Source organism: Empidonax traillii, unplaced genomic scaffold (assembly GCF_003031625.1).
Source record: "Empidonax traillii isolate 1590-97213 ecotype Southwest subspecies unplaced genomic scaffold, ASM303162v1 scaffold371:size713392, whole genome shotgun sequence".
In the NCBI taxonomy this organism is placed as follows: Eukaryota; Metazoa; Chordata; class Aves; order Passeriformes; family Tyrannidae; genus Empidonax; species Empidonax traillii.
The window spans coordinates 239,314-258,390 of NW_020955564.1; the positions used below are offsets into that span (position 1 = coordinate 239,314).

At 37.9% G+C, this 19,077-nt stretch overlaps 1 protein-coding gene across 3 annotated transcripts in view; it reads right to left on the reverse strand.

Moving 5' to 3' along the window:
• Positions 1-19,077, reverse strand: part of ROCK2 (Rho associated coiled-coil containing protein kinase 2) — a 97,417-nt gene that overhangs the window by 58,037 nt on the left and 20,303 nt on the right. The gene's annotated exons all lie outside the window — the stretch shown is intronic.

Sequence of the window (19,077 nt, forward strand, 5' to 3'; positions counted from 1 at the left end):
TTTTCTTGGAAGCAAGACGTGACCTAAACTTAAAAAGAAAATTCACCACATAATTCAGGCTCACAAGACTAGATTACTTTTTCCAAGTGACTCAAAAAAAAGCAAGCCAGAACTCTACATACCATTCTGCTACCCATTATCAGTGCCTCAGCAGAAAACAATTGAGACCTCTCAAAATGGCAAGGGATGAGATCACCAAAGCTAAACTAAAAATAGTATTTTAAATGCCTGTTACAAGACTTAGCTCAATTCCACCTTTCTGCAACTCGGGAAAACTTAAAAAAATTACTTTTTAAAATACAAAGACTTTTCCAGTTACACAGGGACAAATAAAATTAAAAATTAGTTTCAGATAATAAGAGGAGCCAGAGACACCATTCATTTTCAGCAAATCCAGTGTTCAGCATGAACTGACAGTTTTATTCACTACTCTAAGAACAAAATTCTGAGACTGTTTCTTCAGGTTTTTGAACCTTGATAGGGCATCACAGAGATTTAAGTCAAAGACCACATTATGTTTATTACAGGCAGCCAACAGAACTAGAAAGCTTTTCAGTCTTCTTAATAACTGAGGCTATAGCTAACAATCTGCTGATTTCATACTTTTTTCTTAATATATCTGGGAAGGTATCATTTACTGAAAACATGACTAAAATTATTATACTCATTCTAAAACCATATCTACCCGGATAGAGTCAAAGGCGAGGCCTAAGATTATTAAATACCTTTTGAATGCCACTTTGTCCTAAATGCGCACATACACAAATAAGACTACCCCTGTGGATACGTCACTCCGCACCACAAAATACATTAATGGTTAAGACATTCTCAAAACTAAGAGATTTTATTTCTTTATTTACTTTTTACCTCCTGACAAATAGAAGTGCCTTGGGAAATGTCTGACAAAGTACAGGTTAGACAAATGATTAAAAACTGTCTGAAAGACTATGCCCAGAAGAGTGTGATCAGTGGCACAAAGTGCAGTTGGAGGCCAGTCACCGGCTGTGCACCCTTGGACAGAGAAGATTAACACAAAGGTCAGTAAGGGGAAAAGCCAAGTCCTGCTTTTAGGGAAGGAATAACCCAGGCACCAGGTATAGGCTGCAGCCTGAGAAGCTGGAGAGCAGCTTTGCAAAGAAGGACCTAAAGGGTCCTAGTGAACAGCTGATCCATCCTCTCTGCTCAGCACTGATGAGGTCACACCTGGAATGCAGCATCCAACCCTGGGCTCTACAAATCAAGAAAAGGCAAGGATTTACTGGAACAAGTCCGGCAATGGGCCATGAAGATTAAAGCACTGGAGCATTTCTCAAAAGAGGAAAGGCTCAGAAAGTTGAGATTCGTCAGCCTGAGATGTCTGAGATGCTCAGGGCAGGGGAGCTCATCAGTTGTGTATCAGTACCTGATGGGAGGGACTGAAGAAAAGGCAGGGCTCACTGATGGGACAAGACACAATGAATACAAGGTAGAACATAGGAAATTCTATCTGAAAACCACAACTTCTTTTCCAGTGATCAAGTACTGGAACAAATTGCCCAGAGAGACTGTGGAGTCCTCACCAGTCGAGATACTCTAAACCTGACTGGACCTGCTCTTGGGCAACCTACTCTGGCTGACTATGCTATGAGCACGGGTGTTGGACTAGATGATCTCAAGAAATTCTTGCCAACCGCAAATATTCTGTGATATAACACCTATAATATTTCCACTACTGCTCAGAGAAAAGGTGGAATTTTACTCCTGAATCTATGTAACACAAACTGTTCTGAAGGTCTTACACATCAAGTTTTAGAACTTCCTAACAGAAACATAAAACAGTGTTAATAAACAAAAAGGGAAGTCAGTAGAGAAGGCACAGTAGTTGCTTTAATAACAATATTTACAGGATTACTTCAGCTAGATCATAAATGTTCCTGCAGGATTCATTAAGGATAAAGGAGTGATGCACCAGTACATCATGCTCATCTTTCAGAGGGAGAGAAGACTTACTACCTATTCTTAATTTTGACAACATTTTTACAGAAGATAAAATAAAACCAAATCAAAGTAACAAAGTTTTTAAATACTTATGGATTAATCACTTCCTGAATTACACAGGTACTGCCCAATAACCCGGACAAATCCAATGGAAAGTGCTGACTTCAGGTGATTTCCTGCAAAACAACAGAATCTGCACTACTCTTTATTTACCAAACATCACCTTCCAAAAAGGATACCTCATTCTGCAGCACAGTGTGTCAGAAGAAATACGGGTCCTCACTTTGCAAAATGTAGAGAAGGACCATGCTGAAGGCCCCAATGGAGAACAGCTGGGCCACCTTTTAGGATTTTACCTAGCTCAGTAAAGTATCAATTCCAATCAGCTGGCAGCCTACATACACCACCAAACTCTGACATTGTTCTTTCACTGCCACAATATTCTCATGATCACTAACAACTGGGCAGGCATTTTAAGGAAGATGTAAAAGCACTCTGTGCTAACACAGATCAGCCAGGCATACTTCTGTTCTTCGTATTCTGGAGGAGAAGGGAGGTGAGGTCACCTGATATTTTAATGCTTTTCATGCAAAGATATTTTGCGGTCGACCAAGAAATGCATTCATAGTGAGCTTGACTTCCATCTTCTGCAAAATGTCAGGGAAAAGAATAAAGTTATCAACCCCAACAAAAATTTTTGTGTTTTTTCCCCTGTGTCATTCTGATTCCACAGTTTTTTTGTGGGCTACAAAAACTGAGAACCGTATTTGCAGATAATTTTTTTTATTAGCTCTTTCTGCCTCTCTTTCATGGACTCCTGGTAACAATTTTCACCAGTAACTATTAATCAATGGTGATTTGAGAAAGTGCAACTGACTATTATTAACTATTAGGAAGTGTCCTAACTCTTGAAGACAGCCAGCTACAGGTGGTGTCAAAGAGAAGTGATTAGTATCATCATCACAAAGAACAGAGAGGGTGTCAACTTTTTTTTAACCCTGTGATCAAACCTTATTATCGTACTCCCTCAAAGACAAGTGTTGTTTGTTTTTTTTAAAGAAAGCTTTTAAACAAAATTTTTAAGTTCATAGGTTCATATCAACAGGTAGTTTATGAAAGACTTGTCCTGCACATTAGCATTTTGTTAAAAGTTGTTTCCTTAAAGCTTTTCATTTTCAGTGAAAGACCTAGTTTATGCTACTTAACACAAAAATTCACTACAATTAAGAAGCTGGGTCAGTAGACTACACAGTAAAACAGGCCGTTCAGACTGAAGAGAAGTAATCCAGGAAATGACGTTGCCTCTGTCTAGGCCTCAGAGATAAGTCACTTCAACCAGGAAATATGCTATTAAAGGGATTTCACTGTTCACTTCCTCTTTCTGCTCTTACAAAAGACGCAGAAGCTCACAGGTCAAAAATAGCAGCTTCCAAACAAATGCACCACTGGCAAAGTCAGATCAGCCCCCATAAAAAGCCTTTTGCTCGTGGCCAACATGCTAAAATGTTTTCCATGGATTGTTTTCCAAAAGAAAAGTCCAAACTTGATAAATTTTGTAACACCTTCCTACTACACCAGGAGGAAAGTTCCTGGCCACTCTGACAGTCATCCTCTGTGGACAACATGAAGCTTGGCTTTCCCAGCAAGTGACTTGTACTGTTTACAGACCTGAATGAACCTAAGAAAAAAGAGGCAAGAAAAGTTCAGGAGATATAGGAACAAAATGTTTATGTTCTTCTCTGACAAAAGGGGCTGTAACAAGGAAAAATACTAGTAGTTTCTCAATGAGTCCCATGTTAATTCCAGGCAATCCAACTGAAGCTTTTACCAAATTAAACCATGATGTCCTGATAGGAGTTTCTGAAGTTTAAATAACTGTTTGAACCTGTCTAACATTGATATGTACATGTAAACTCCACAGGGTGTCAAAACCAGCTTAGGCTACTTTGATTTATTCCTCACTTTCATGATGTGAAAACAGTAAAACTCAAGGCCCAAAAGTAAGATGACTGAAAGAAGAGGTGTGAGTTGCTTTAGGAAACAATCATAATCCTGCAATAACTGGAAAATGTAAAAAGCCTGATCTAGTAAAAGATGTTCCTGTGTGGGGACAAGGGGTTGCACTCGAAGAGACTTCAAGGTCCTTTCCAACCCACACCCATGTGATTCTGTGAAAACTTCACTAAAGCATTACTTACAGGGAAACCAAAAGAACATTTCTTTCATCTTCCAAATCCTCAAATAAAATTTAATAAAATGGTGCGGCAAAAAAGTACAGATAGAAAAGTAACTTCAGATTACGTTTTCTTAACTTGGCCTACGTGTTTTTAAGGCAGGACTTCCCAAATCTATGCACACAAGAACTGACCATCTAATGACTCTTCATAATGATTAAATTCCCACTATGCTCTTCCTTAGGCCAACTGGAGCCTTGAATAATTCTGGTCTTTCCTGAGTGATTACCTCTTTCCATATCACAGAAGGTGAACAGCTCAGTCACAGAATACAATATGAAAAACAACTAAAAGGTCATATGCAAGGCAAATAAAGCATTTTCCCAAGCCCATCCTACTCAGTGATCACTTGGACATGCTGCAATTCACTTTTCTCTTACTTAAGCATAATTAGTATGTGAAATAATAATCTGGGGCATGATAATGCAGCCAACATTTACTGTTGGGAGGTCTTGCTATTCTAGTTCTTTAATAGTTCGACATTAATTAACAGATTTAACAGTATTAAGCACGTACAGTTTAGAACCTAAAAGCCAGCTACTGTCCACAGATGAGTATATAAATACTTAACAACAGGTTTTACTTACAATCTGATTTCTGTACATAAAGGTATAGTGAAATGGTTTTAATGTTGTCTGCTATTGAATACATGCATATTTTTCTTCATCTTACACGCAATGCTCCTTGAGACATGTCCTCTTATGTGCTGCATCCCATGTACATATTTTAATGGTTTTATACATTTTCCCTTGCTATTAGAAAGGCACAGTATGAAAGTGTTCCACTGTAATGATAGGATGGGAACAGGCGAAAAATAGCTTCATCCTAATTACTTACAAAACAATAATCACAAGATTGTTAAAGATGCAATAACAAGGACTTTAAGGAACACCACTATGGAATAGCAAAAGCATGTAAGTAACAATCAGAACGACAAATGGGTATAATGAGTTGTATTTTACAAGGGACACAAGAAAATAATGGAAGATACTTTACATTAAGAATGAAAATCCATTAAGATCTACCCAAAAAAAAAAAAAAAAAAAAAAAAAAAAAAAAAAAAAAAAAAAAAAAAAAAAAAAAAAAAAAAAAAAAAAAAAAAAAAAAAAAAAAAAAAAAAAAAAAAAAAAAAAAAAAGAGTGCACAGGCGGCTTAAGTCTTCCGGGCTTTCTAGGATAAGAATGAAAACAAATCCTAAAGAAAATCACTATGTACATGAAGAAATGTGCTGAAGCCAGCAAGAGCCACTGAAATTCACTCAAAGTCTCTAAGGAGACTGTCTTAATCAATTTACTTTGAGAACTCAGGAGAACAGGAGAGGTCAGCAAGACTCCAAAGGGCAAATCAAAGCACTCCCATTTAAAGGCGGAGTTTCCAAGCTACAGATCAGAATACTTGTGAACAGGGAGATAGAACATGACATTAATCATTTTGTAAACACCTAGAGGATTAACACGTGAGATCCAGGGTTTAAGGATTTCTGTATTCTTCTAAAAAATAAAACAGTGCCACGTAATTGATTTCTGGAAGAACACATGATGTAATCAATAAGGCAAAGCATCTTAACATAGGAATAAAACACCAGACTCACCATTTCCATTGGCAAAATAAAAAAATACAGTATAGGAAATCATGGTATATGTCCAAAAGGTAATTATGAGAGTTTGGTAATCATCAGGACTTGGAAAAGTGTGTCAAAAAGAAATTCCCTTGGATTTGTCCTGTTCCATTTCTACAGAATATTTTCATTATCACAAAAAAGCAACAGAATAAGAAACAGATCTATTAAGAACTAATAAATAAATTTGTGACTGATACCAAACTTGAAGTTTTGAGCACACACTTTTATTTTTCCCGACATTTAAAATTGCTTCAAAAAGAAGGGAAAAAAAAATGAAAAAAATACACAGATGCAACTCAAAGGCCAAGTACCAAAAGAGGGGAAAATCCCCACTAACATTTGCTTTTGAAAGAAGTTAAATGCACAGAACATGAAAACTGGACTAATGAATACACAAGAAGACAATGAACAACGACACAAGGTTATAGCAGATTAGATGTCCTATCTAGGATGCAAAAACAGGAGGTGAATTGTATAAGACCTCACAGAGAACCAAGATTATTTTGTAAATAAAGATCAGAAATCATCTGCTGTTATAGCCTAAGACAGAATATTGTGTCCAGTTTTGTAAATCCTCGTACAGAGGATTGCAAAAGACAAGCTGGAAAAGAACTGAAAGGAAGGTAACAACACCAGGAAAATAATAAGCAATTTGTGCTAGGGAAGGCTGTCAACACCAGAGACTTTAGTCTCAAAAACAGTTTGCCTAAAGAGACAGGACAAGTTCTTTCAGAACATAAAAAGCTGTTATGAGTGATGATGATAACGGACACTTCCTCACATCCCCAGAAACGGCGTAAAAATTAGCTGAATTAGGCATGAAGATTTAGGTTACAGACTAAGAAAAAAACCTGTAAATAGCAGTAGTGAAGAACTGACACAATACAGCTACCCAAGGAAGCTGAGAAATCACCTTCACAAGAGATTCACAAGTTAGAGAAATATTTATTACAGGAGATCCAGCTGTGGATTCTACCTCTGGGAAGAGAACTTTACTAGTGATCTCTAAAATTCCTTCCAAGCCTACCTAGAATCTCTTCACAAATTGTGGGATAAATACATAAAAGCAACAAAATAAGTCAAAGAAAGAGGACTGGAAAGAGGAGTAAGCCAGCAGCTGTGAATATACAACTTAACGTTTAAACATTACCCTCTTCAAAAAAAACCCAAAAAAACTTTAACATTACAAAAATGCACATTTTCTCCTCTAAATCAGTTGTTCCTATTTTCTCTTTAAGCCTTAATAAAACTGGTCTCGCATGTCTTGCTGCTTATCACTGTAGCCATGGAAAATTCAGTAGTTCAGCATAATCTGTTTTCATCTGAAGTCGCTGTACATTTCCAGGTTCTTTAGCTACTTTTAATTTTACAATTCATATTGCTTTCAAAACATTAATGTGCAGCAAAGCCCAGAACTGCAAACCTGTTAAAATGACACTAGAGATAATTTCCTACTCATTGGAATCCTCCAAGGCCTTTATTAGCAAGCTTTGCTCCTTAACAAGAGAGCAAGAGCAGGCTGGTAATTTTGACTGTCACTTTTCCGCAGCCATTTCGGATGGAGAATTCCCAAGCAATCAAGCAGAACAGTACAAGTACTAGAACTGCAAAAAGACTACCTACAAATGCACAAAAAATAAACCCATGCCTGGAACTGTTTCTCTGACACCCTGAAAAAGTGGAATTGCCTATTGTTTCCTGAAAATCCAAGTGCAACACACAGCTTTTTATTCATTCCTCTTTTCCCAAACAGCGCTTTCAAAGGCTACAGCTGCAGGAGTTAGTGGTAACACCAGCAAAACAGATAAAAGGTCAGGGAGCTCATCTGTGTGTGAGAAAGGAGACAGATGTACAGTCTATTCTTAAAAATCATGTTTTGACCACAAGGCCATCCTTGTTCCATATTAACTAAGAATCCCAGTTTTCCATCATGAAAATTATTCTACTTATCTTTCTGTACCCTCAAACAGTTCAGTCTGCGAAGCTCATTTCAGCAACTATCCACTGCACATTGCACCATCAGAACCACTATTTAGCAGTCACAGATAAATAAAAAGTAAACATTTTAATAATGAAAAAGGGTATTTATTAGAGTAAATAATAAAAATTATAACTATCTCTAATACAGCTGCTGGAACTGCAAAGAACAAGGCTTGAAAGGAAAGTCAAGACAGCATCTAGAATCCTCCTCCCCTAAAACCATGATTAACTAGTAGCTATAACAGGACTTGCTTTGGGTTTTTTTGTAATCACTGATTCAGAACAAATTATTACAAAATTTGCCTGTACTAAAAATACCAGCAACTGCTGAAAATCACTCTTTAAAAGACTTCAAACTTTATAAATAATAGCCTGCCTATCACGTTATCTCCTGCTTAACTTCAAGTTTGATGTCAGCAGCATATTCTAATCAGCTGCATCACATATTTCTTAAAATGTACTCCACCATAATTCCATGAGCCCAGATTTCCAGTTAAAGTGATGAATAAAACTGAGGTAATCAAAATCACATCTAACTTTGTAGTACAGAATTTGGATGCAGTATGGAAAAACACAGAATATGTATTGCCACAGATGTTTGTTTGTTTGTTTGTTTTTAAGGTCAAGATATCAGACCAACAAAGAGGCAACACTTCTGCTTCAGGGGAGAAACCATTAAAATCAAATAGAAACAATCAAAGCAAACTCCTACTATTTAGTGGACATGTTTTGTGGAGAACTTCTGGAAAAGTCTATAGATGTAAAAATGATTCCTGGAAGAAAGGCAGCGGCGCGGTACAAGACAGTCAGGAAGATTAAATTGGCATGGGAAGATCCCAAAAGAGGTAAAAATTAGTTTTAAATAATGGTGAGTTAAAAGACCTTATTCAAGCTTAAACTACTGATGGTCGATTGCCTAGGAATATGGACAAAACAATTATTTTAAGATTATCTCTGCATGAGTAGCTGCCAAATGACATTGGAGGAAAATGAATGGAATTTAAACAAAATGAATATGTATATCTATTTCTACCAAACATCAATATCTAACGTCAATAGGGCAAAAGTGTATACCAACATCAGGAAAACAAGATTTTTATTTTTGCAATAATACATATGCATTGTTGGTAAGGAGATTATTTTTTAATTAAAAATAAAAAGCTAAGCAGCCCTAAAACATGGCTTTCTCACAGAAACGGATTCGACAATAAAGGAAATAATTTATAATCATTTTAATTCCTTTAATTAGTAAGTATACACTGCTTTCTTGAAATATAAGTGCTTTATTTATAAGTCTAACTGACATTCTGAAAAGTAGTTGTATGTTCACCACCTTAGTTAACACAGATTGCATTACTGATATAAAAGAACAAGCAACTTGGAAAAAAAAAACAACAAACATTTTTATGGAACACGTTTGAGTAGGTGCTTTTTATATGTTCAGGGTTTTTTTTCATACATATTAGATTCATTTGGAGTTCACATTGCAATACACCATTCCACAGTCCAACACAATAAACTTCACTGATGACGCGAGATTGCAGTCAAATCCACTATTAAGTCTGTCTCCCAAACATGTAATACGTTTTCCCATAAGCCTACAAGTAGATATGTTAAAATAAATAAATATTTAGAATGTTTAAATATATAACAGAAATAACACTTCCATTCCAATTCCTCAGTCAGGACTACCAACAAATCATTCTACATTTTAAAGCAAAACAGGAATTTTCCTGGATGATTTCTTCTGACACTCAATACATGTTCTTCTAGGGACTGACTAGAGTAATAATTCCATCATTTGTAAAATCCATGAGGATTAGGTATTATCAAAGAATTGAAGTTTTCTCTGCAACTTCAATGACAAAAAGGTATTTAAGAGGTCCCTGGCCTCAGCCTCTAGGGCCAGAATGGAACATGTTGTCTCTCCTGACAAGCCCAACTAGAAGTGTTTGATCTTCTGTGTTTCCCTCTGGAACAAAATGAGTAAGATTGTGATCTGAAGTAATTTGAAGAAACTTCCTATTCTTGAAATACCTTCCAAAAAGGAAAAGAGCAAAACAAAACCAAACAAAAACCAAGAAAAGAAACAAACTAAAACCAACAGTAACAACAACAAAAAAAGCAAACCAAACCCAACCAAACCCCCCCTAAAAAAACCCAAACCAAACCAAAAGACAAGGGGGAGAAAACCTAACCCTACCCCACCTATCCAACCCACATAACTGGCTGTCCTGTACAAAAGAGACCAGATTCACACTCAGGACAGACATTAAGCAACCGCTCTGAACAGGGGTTGAACCTCAATGACCTCCTGAGGTCTTCAAAGCTGAATTATTCTGTGATGCTACAATTAGTTTTGACCAGGGCACATGGTAGATCAGCAACATTAAAATCAGTTTTTGTATCAACAAGTCAAAAAAAACTCTGGTCTTGCAAAGATAAAGATGGTCCTTAAATAAGCAATTTCTTTACAGTAAAAAGTATGAAGTAAAAGAGTACAAAAGAAGTGCTGACAGGAACTTGCTACCTGCAGATTTTGAGAGATTTCCTTCAGCAAGTCTGACGAAGTGCATGCCTATTGCAATCTGCTGCTAGAATTGCTCATTTTTAAAGTCTCTTTGCAATAAGTTTGTTCTGTGCACAAATCTATATTAATTAGCTATTTCTCCTACAAGATCCGTTAGGACCTTCACAACTGCTCCTCCAAGCTGTGGGCAGGCTTAACCAGAATCTTTGGGCTTCTTTCACTGAAGAGGAAGTGATACCAAGGGGCCCCAGAAGAGAGCAGAAAATTTCTTCTGAAGGATTTTTTCAACAACTTCGTCAATAAACTAATTTAGTCATGGAAAAACTTTTGTTTAGTTACTAAAATCCATTTCATGTAAGGTTTAACAGGTATCAAGGTAAGTGCAGAACCTTTCTTTAGAAGCTGCTAGCATTAAAATTCATTAGAAAATTTAAAACTTCTATCACAGTTGACCACAAACTGGGGAAAATAACAGTTCTTGATTCCCGATCCGTTTATCAAGCCATAAATTCCACTGAGTGGGTGTTGTTATATCCTCTGCTTGATGAATCAGTTTGCAGAAGCTTTTAATGCTAATTGCAAATTATATCAGAAGGAACTGTATTTAAAAATAAACATTACATAATATTAGACACCCAAGGAAAAACTCCCAACTACTGCACCTTGAACAGACAAATATAAGCAATAAATACTTCTTATGTTTGTACATAGCACCCCAGTTTTGCTTCAGCCAGGAAAAAACATCACCTTATCAGTGTCTGGGAGATATTCAAATGCCAAACAAGTCCATAGTAAAATAAACATATTGTGTCACTTCAGATATTAAAGAACAGCCTGTGCCATGCATAAAAGAGCATGATTTAGAGCATGACACAGAATGAGTGTGATTAAGCATGTTTCTCCTAAACTGTGAAGCATTTAGTATTTCTGTCCCTAGAAAATCAGAATATATACATATGCATGCACATCCTCATACACAATGAGAGGTTCAGGTCCTGGCACTGAAAGGGTATGAAGGACAAGAATAAAGGCTTCCATAAATAAATCATCAGCAAAAGAAAGTAAATGTGGGCACACTTTCTCAGGAAAAACCCTCCCAAGACTCATCCAAGAGGGTAAAGGAGCCAGTCTGCTCTCTACCTTCTCTGAGAGGTCACAGCAACTGGGGGAGGAGGTTCCTGCTAATTGGAAAAGGGCAAGTGCTTCAACAAGGAGGATCTGCAGACCAACAGGCCAGAATTCCACTTAACTTCACGCCTCTGGACACAATTTCCAAATAACGGAGAATAAGGTAAATGAATAAACTGATCACAAGCAAATTGTGCCTAATTTGCTTGTGCATCTCTTTTCTGATGAGATGACTGTTTCAGTGCTCAAGGAGTGAGCATTACTTGTTTATCTCAACTTCAGCAAGGTATTCAACACAGATTCCTACAGTAATTGCATTGGCCAACTGGGTCTGTGAACAATCAGTTGGAAAGCTGGCTAGACCATCAGAGTCAAAGTATCACTGAGATCAGTAGAATCAAGTCCAACTTGGCAGCTGATAAACACTGGCATTCCCCAGGGATTGATAATGGGACCAACACTGTTTGTTTTCACTAATGACCCAAAAGCTAGGACACACTGTACCTTCAGCAACTTCATGTATAACACAACTGGGGCAGTGGATGATACGCTGGAGGGCAGAGCTGCTATTCAGACAGACCTGGAAAGGCTGGGAAAATGGGCTGGGAGGAGCTTCATGAAGTTCAATGACACACAGAGACTGCCATGTATGGGATGGAATACCACCACACACCAGGAGAGGCTGGCACTTGCTGGCTAGATAGTGGTTTTGAGGAAAAGGATCCAAGGGTCCTGGTGAACAAAAGCTGGCCCTGAGTCAGCAACAGGCCCTGTGGCAGAGGGGTCTGACAAGAGGCAGCAGACACAGGTTGCCATTTGGGAAACTGAAATTGGCTATATGGAAGCATTTTCTCCATCATGGTCAGACACTGGAAGAGGCTGCCCTGAGAGGATGTGGCATCTCCATGTCGATATTTTTAAAGCTAAATTCTTAAACATCATCTAATTGAAACTGCTTATTGAGTACATCTGCGGTTTGGTCCAGAAGACCTCCACAGGCCCCTTGCATCCTAAATTATCCTGTGATGGGTATTTGTATTCAATTCTGAAAATAACTTCAACCAGAGCTCAATCACGGACAGAGTGCCATGTACATCTCCAGAAATACCACAAATTATTTGGCTAGACATCGCTGTTAGAAGGGCTGACAGGGTATTTTGTGAAACAATATTTCATGGTGAATTGTATTATCGCAGTGTCATCGATCATGGACTGGGGCCTGTCTGTGGAAGATCGTGACTCTGTTTTGTTTTGTACTGCAGTCAATCTAAGATAAGAGATGCCTGATGGATAAGCACAAATTGAAATAAGCACAGACAACATCAGACAGTATCACAGGCAATCAACTGGAAACTGGTCTCCTACGTATGTGGTGACTCAGACTCCCTGGCTAGCTGGATCTCCATTCCAGGAAGATGGAAAGCAAATGAAGCCAGCATGCAGGAGACTCAAAACAGAAGGGAGGGTTTTTTTCACATCATAGAACTTATTGCCATGGGATGTTTCTGCCGCCAAGAAGTTTACATTGGGCTGAAGGCTATTCGATTCAAGGGAGATAAAACTGTCAAGAGCTCTGCGACAGAAGACCACCACATCCACCTTGGTGACTCCCTGAGCTGCCCCGTCTTCCCAGGCTGGGATAGTGGGATTGAACAGGCACAGTCCTTGTTCTGAACTCTGTTCTGCACTCTGTCCCACTCAGGCACTTCTGAGCTATTGACTATTGCTGGGAACAGAGCAGTTAGGGTTAGGCAAACTCCTGATTCAATTTAGTGATCCGCTTTCACGTTCCTACTTTGGGAAACTGTCTTTTCATTCCTGCACAAGCTACTTTAATCCCTACAAATAACTACAAGGGAATATAACAAGTTTATTTCAGCCTCAGTATTACATATTCTGGACAAAAGAGCACATAAAGTGCCAAACTCAAAAATATACAAGGAAAAAGAGAAGAGATTCAACAACAGAGACTAAGAGAAACCATTCTGAAACCACTGTATTTTGCCTGTTGTCCTCCCAACCTGCAAGAGGAGGCTTGAAATTTGGGGTTGAAGGAGTAATTGGTTAATGAGGTGGTGACTGGTCAAAGGTTGGACTTGGATGATCTTGGAGGTCTTTTCCAATTGAAATGATTCTCTGAAATGTGAGAAAACAGTCTGGATTCAAATGCCAGCTCTGGCAGCAGCCAAACCAAATGCTACAGCTACAAAGCAGGCTATGGGCTTCCAGAAAACACTTGAAAGGACTTAGTATCAGCCCCATGTGCAATAAAACAATTTTTCTAATCTTTGGCTTACACAACAAGAAAACTATTTACCATTTAGTGGCATTTAAAACTCACATTGCATCTCTTTTAAGCTAACGGTTACATCTCAGGAGTGGCATTACAACTACATACACATACAGATCTATTAAGAGGGAAAAAAAATTTCAAAATTTAAGAGAATAAAATAGAACAAAGGTTGACTTCCTAACCTTGCTTTGCTTCCCTTTCTACAACATGATAATCCAGCATGCAACAGGTGGCTGTGCAACATTTCTTTGTGTCCTCTTTCCTGAATGCAATTTCACCTCTTGCTCAGTGAGAACAAAACCAACTAAGTGTATAGAGTTTCTCTTTGGTAGTTTAAAAACTACTTTCAGGTACATTCAGTGTTCTAAGAACTTGATTTTCATTACTGCACAGACAATGCACAAACCACTCACACTGCAATTTCTGAAATACCGTGACTGATTATCAATTTTACAGCTGGTTAAGCCTCATTCTAATTAAAAAAGGCCATTTGTTGTGGTAATACTCTAGATGATAACTCTGAAATAAAGTGGGACACTTGGTCTGGCATTTGCATAACGAGTTCCCAGAACATTCTTCTTCCCAGTGTTCCAGCTGTAGGTGCAAATCAAACAATTGGGTGTGCTTATGCACACAAGAACTTTTTGTTTGTATTTCTGAAAAGGAATCACATCAAACTGGCAAAGGAAACTGTAGCCTTTTCAGAAGAGACAGAAATTATAATGTAGTTCCTTATTCTTTTACTGCTAAGAGTGAAAACAATTTCAAGTTGTAGCAATATTTTAAATACAAGATTTAACTTGAAGAGAACTCCAGTGTCTTTTTTTTCCAGACATCTCAGTTCTTAGTATCTCAATTTTCAATTTAGTGTTATCTGCACAATTCCAACAACCTGGAATTACTATTTTCAAATGCAATTCAAAAGAAGATTTATCTCTACTAACACAAAACATTGCTTTGAAATTAGAACAAGTATACTTTGTTTCACGGTAAAGATGATGTTCCTGAGCTATTGTAAACTCACTTTTCTGTTCATTATGGATGAATTAAGTAAAATCTAAGTTTTTGCTTTACATATGTGCATTTGTCCTTTTAGCCATGAGCAATGTGATTTTCAGATGGACATACAAGTTTCCAAGTGCTCAAGAAAAAATCCCATCCAAAATCACTACATTTTGAAGTCAATATGCACCCTCACTGTCTTTTCAAGAGAGTTCCTGGTCCCTAACTTCCTGTACACAAATCAGGAAGATGAAAACACAGGTGAGAGATAAGAAGACCCCGCTTTTAATTGAATCACTTCCAGATTTAATGACCTCCCATGCAGCTTACCTTCTAATACTGATTTCTAAATTTTGGTATCACCCTGTACTACACACTATGCAATTCGATATTTAATCCGTCTCTTCACTCAGAATGCCATCACTCTCAGTGGAAATATTTTAGTCAGATACCAAAATAGAACTCCTAGAAGTAGTAATCCTTTATGCTGACTCATTTATCTGAAAATATAATTTCAGTTCCTCGAGAGCATAGACCTAACTTCACTATGTGCTCAAATCACTCAGGTTTAAGTGTACTTTTCAGAAACACTGAATTACAGTTCCAGTTTTCACCACAATAAAAATTATTTGTGAAAATTCATTAACACGCACCTCATCCCTCCTATTTTGTCTGATCCCACAGTGACTTTAAAACATCTGAATAATAAATCCATCATGGAACACCTGTTTGAAAAGTACATAAGACTGTATTTGCCTAATAGCAGCAATGAACAACTTCTTCTACAAAGCACAGAGGAAGAAGTGTCAAAGAGGTTAAGAAATACTGTGGTCATCAAATTAGATATTTAAGACATGAAACTTTAATCATCAAATCCTGATGAAAGTCTGGCATGAAAACAAGATCACATTTGTTCATGCAAACAATTTGGAAGAATGAAAATCCACAGACAGGTTTCTACAGTAAATCATGATAGTGAAAATCCAGGTTAATAGTAAAATGACCAGAAAAAAATTGGCCAGAGTTTCAGCAGACATAGTGCAGACAAGAAAGGCAGTCAACAGTTAAAAAGATGAAAGGATAGAAAAGGATTACACAGGGAAATGCCAAAGATCATTCCAAGGACATTTTGAAAGGAATTCTAAAGGCTATCACTTAAGACTTGAGCTAAAGGAAGAAAGGAGCAGATAAAATTATTATGGCTTTTTCAAACTGAATGGTTTAATTCCAATTATAAACCACAGTTTCTTCATTGACTTTAATGCCCATTAGCTACTAAACTATACGACTAATTAGGTATTTAAGGTTTTTAAAATGACAGCAAATTAGTTAAATGGAAATTTTACTCCCTAGCTACACAACTGATCCATAAAGCTGGAGAAACTGAAGCCACTTATTTCAGAAGTGATCTTTCCTCTAAAATCCGAAAATACTATTAACACAAATGAGTACTAGAACTCTAAAACTAGTGTTAAAATTCTAGAACTAGTTCTAGAATTATTTACAAACTTTGTTCATAGATTTCTTTAGTAAAAGGACCATATAATTGTTTTCCAAATACTCCTACTTACATATGTAAAAAAATAGTCCACAAAGCATAATAAACTGAATCAGATTTGACGACCTCTTATCTGAGTCCTTCCCAATATCAACAAGTGAAAAATACATGTGCCTTGAGGCTGCTTGTTGAGTCAGTAAGACAGATGACTTTCAGGTCATTCACCAGTACATGTACATCCAGAGCATGATTCAGTATTTGTGAACAGTTTCCAGAATCCCCCACATTATATCCATGGGAATAATGGGGGGGGGGGGGGGGGGGGAAATAATCTGCAAATAGAAGTTTATTGTTTTTTAATGTTAGGTTAATGGTCAGACTTGATGATCCTAAGTGTCCTTTCCAAGCTTAATGGTTCCATGATAAGTAATCCAGTAGGCTTACAAAGTAGGAGTGGGGATGCAGTACCTCCATCGTGACAGCACAGACAACTGGGGAGCCTTTCAGATAGAGAGCAAAGGCTGCCCAGGGTACAGGTCAAACAGTAACAAAAACGGGAATAGGTCAAAGAAAAAAAAAAACTTTAGGAGCACTACCTTCTGCCAAGAAGAACAGCCCTGATTTCAGAATCACACCCGGGTTCCCAGAGAAAGACACACAACAAGCCAAGGAAGTCTTCCCCAGTGCAGATATCCAAGGCAGTGGCTGAGCCCCCATGCAGACTTTGGAGCTCTTTTTTATGGTTATGGCTGTTTCTGAGCAGTGAAGATCATGCCCAGAGTCCAGCTCAGCCTTATCCTTGCACCGCAAATCAAAAGGTGGATGATCTCAACAGCTGTTCCTTGCACTTCCCATTGTAATTTGAAACACAGATTCCTAGGTGGTGACTTCTGGAGCATAACCACACCAAATTACTGATGCAATTCCTTTCTCCTCCCTCCTATGAATTTTCACTCTACCAACGTCACAATGCATTATCTCATCCATTCTGCAAACTCACTGCTCAGCTAAGCAATGAAATCTCCTTTGCTGGGAAATAAGATCAGTTTAACAAAAAATGCTGCATTTCCACCCCTTTATTAAGCACTCTGTGCCCTAAAGCCAGGGCTGTGCAACCCATGGTGCATCACTGAGGGCAGAGCAGGAATGGTGGCCAGGGCAGGAGGCAGCCACTTCATGCACTAAGGAGTAAGAACTAGAATTCCCACCCCCACACCCCCCATGACAAGAAGCCTTTAGAGCTGCTTCCCCATCAGTATTTGCCAGCTCTTCCCTACCACCTTATGACAACCTCTGTCTGAAAACTACAAAGGGGAAGAAAAAACCCACATCCTCAAGACAACCTTGCAGACAAGCACTTTCCAAAACAGGAGACTGTCCTTCAACTACATATGAAAGCCAATGCTGCCCTCACAGCACCAGCCTTATCCTTATCTCTGACGTGGAATTCTATTCTAGATGAACAAATGTTATCCTTTTTTATCAAAATGTAATTTAACCAGAAATCAGCGTTGTTTGCTAGGACATGGTGGTTTGCAAATCAATTTTACATTTATAGTTGTGATATTCAATTAACAAGAATGCTAATGAAGATATTAACTCACTACCTTTGTCATGGAGAAGTATTTTAAATATGAAATCTCTTACTAGCACAATTTTAGATTTTCTGTACTTAAAAAAGTGCTAGGACAAAATCTACTATGGGAAAATTTGCAAGAAGGAAGTAGAAATCACACTGAACTGACATTTCCACAAGTCTCCCAAGTTCTGAAGCCACCTATAAATTTGCAATCCAATCTTACTCTTTAATATGCATGGAAACCTGTAACTATGCTTTGCTATATATTGATTTCAACCCGCTCAGTTGCTTCAATTAAGATTGTATGTGCAAAGATAACAGTATGACATTTTCCTTTTCTAAAATGTTTAGGAAATTATAATTATACTTTATTTCATTTTAGAAGTCTTCTACTCACCACAGGAAGTAGTTTAATAAGAGCAGAACCCCTCTGAACAGCTGCTCAAATAGGATCCTCTAGTAAGTACTAGATGGGAAATAATTTCCTGATCCACCTCAAATTAAAGAAGGTGCTACACAACCCACATCCATCTGCATGATCTACCATGCGTATGTTTTGTGAAAAGCAGGAATTTTTAACAATGACTTGCAATTTATCCAAACTATGAATATTTCAAACTTCAAACTCCAAATCTGATATCATACATTTGTTGAGCTCTGATACTCACAACAACAAAAAAAGTGAACCCACCCCCAGCGTAGCTGTGACAACATAGATCATGACACTCTATGAAAACTCACTTTCTCACTGACTGCATAATCACAGCACGCTGTAATTAAGCACATTCTTCTAACCAGCCATGATCTCAGTAAACCAACTCCCTCCTTTTAGATTTTCTCACCAAGTCAAAAACAAGGAAGCGTTCAGAGCGCTTCATCAACCCCTCCAAAAGCCCTGTGACACAGCCACCTCCCAGCTGCACAACCTTCCCGTTGACACATCATGTTCCACTAAAAGACATAGGTCCTTCCCCGGAAAGAAATGGATTGAATGCACATTTTAAAGCATGACAGAGGAAGAAAGATCAACAGAAATGTATGCTGTGATTTTTTGGGCAGCTCAGAGGAACATGAAGTACTGTCCCTGTCAATGCAGAGGTAACCTATTCCGCGCAGCAGGCAGGAAAATGAGGTAAGTGCTTTCGCAACTTCCACGTGCAAACCAAATTGCACCAGCTCTTTATGCTACGGAAACAAGGAGGAAAAGCTAAAAGTTTCTTACAACTTTGTGCTGC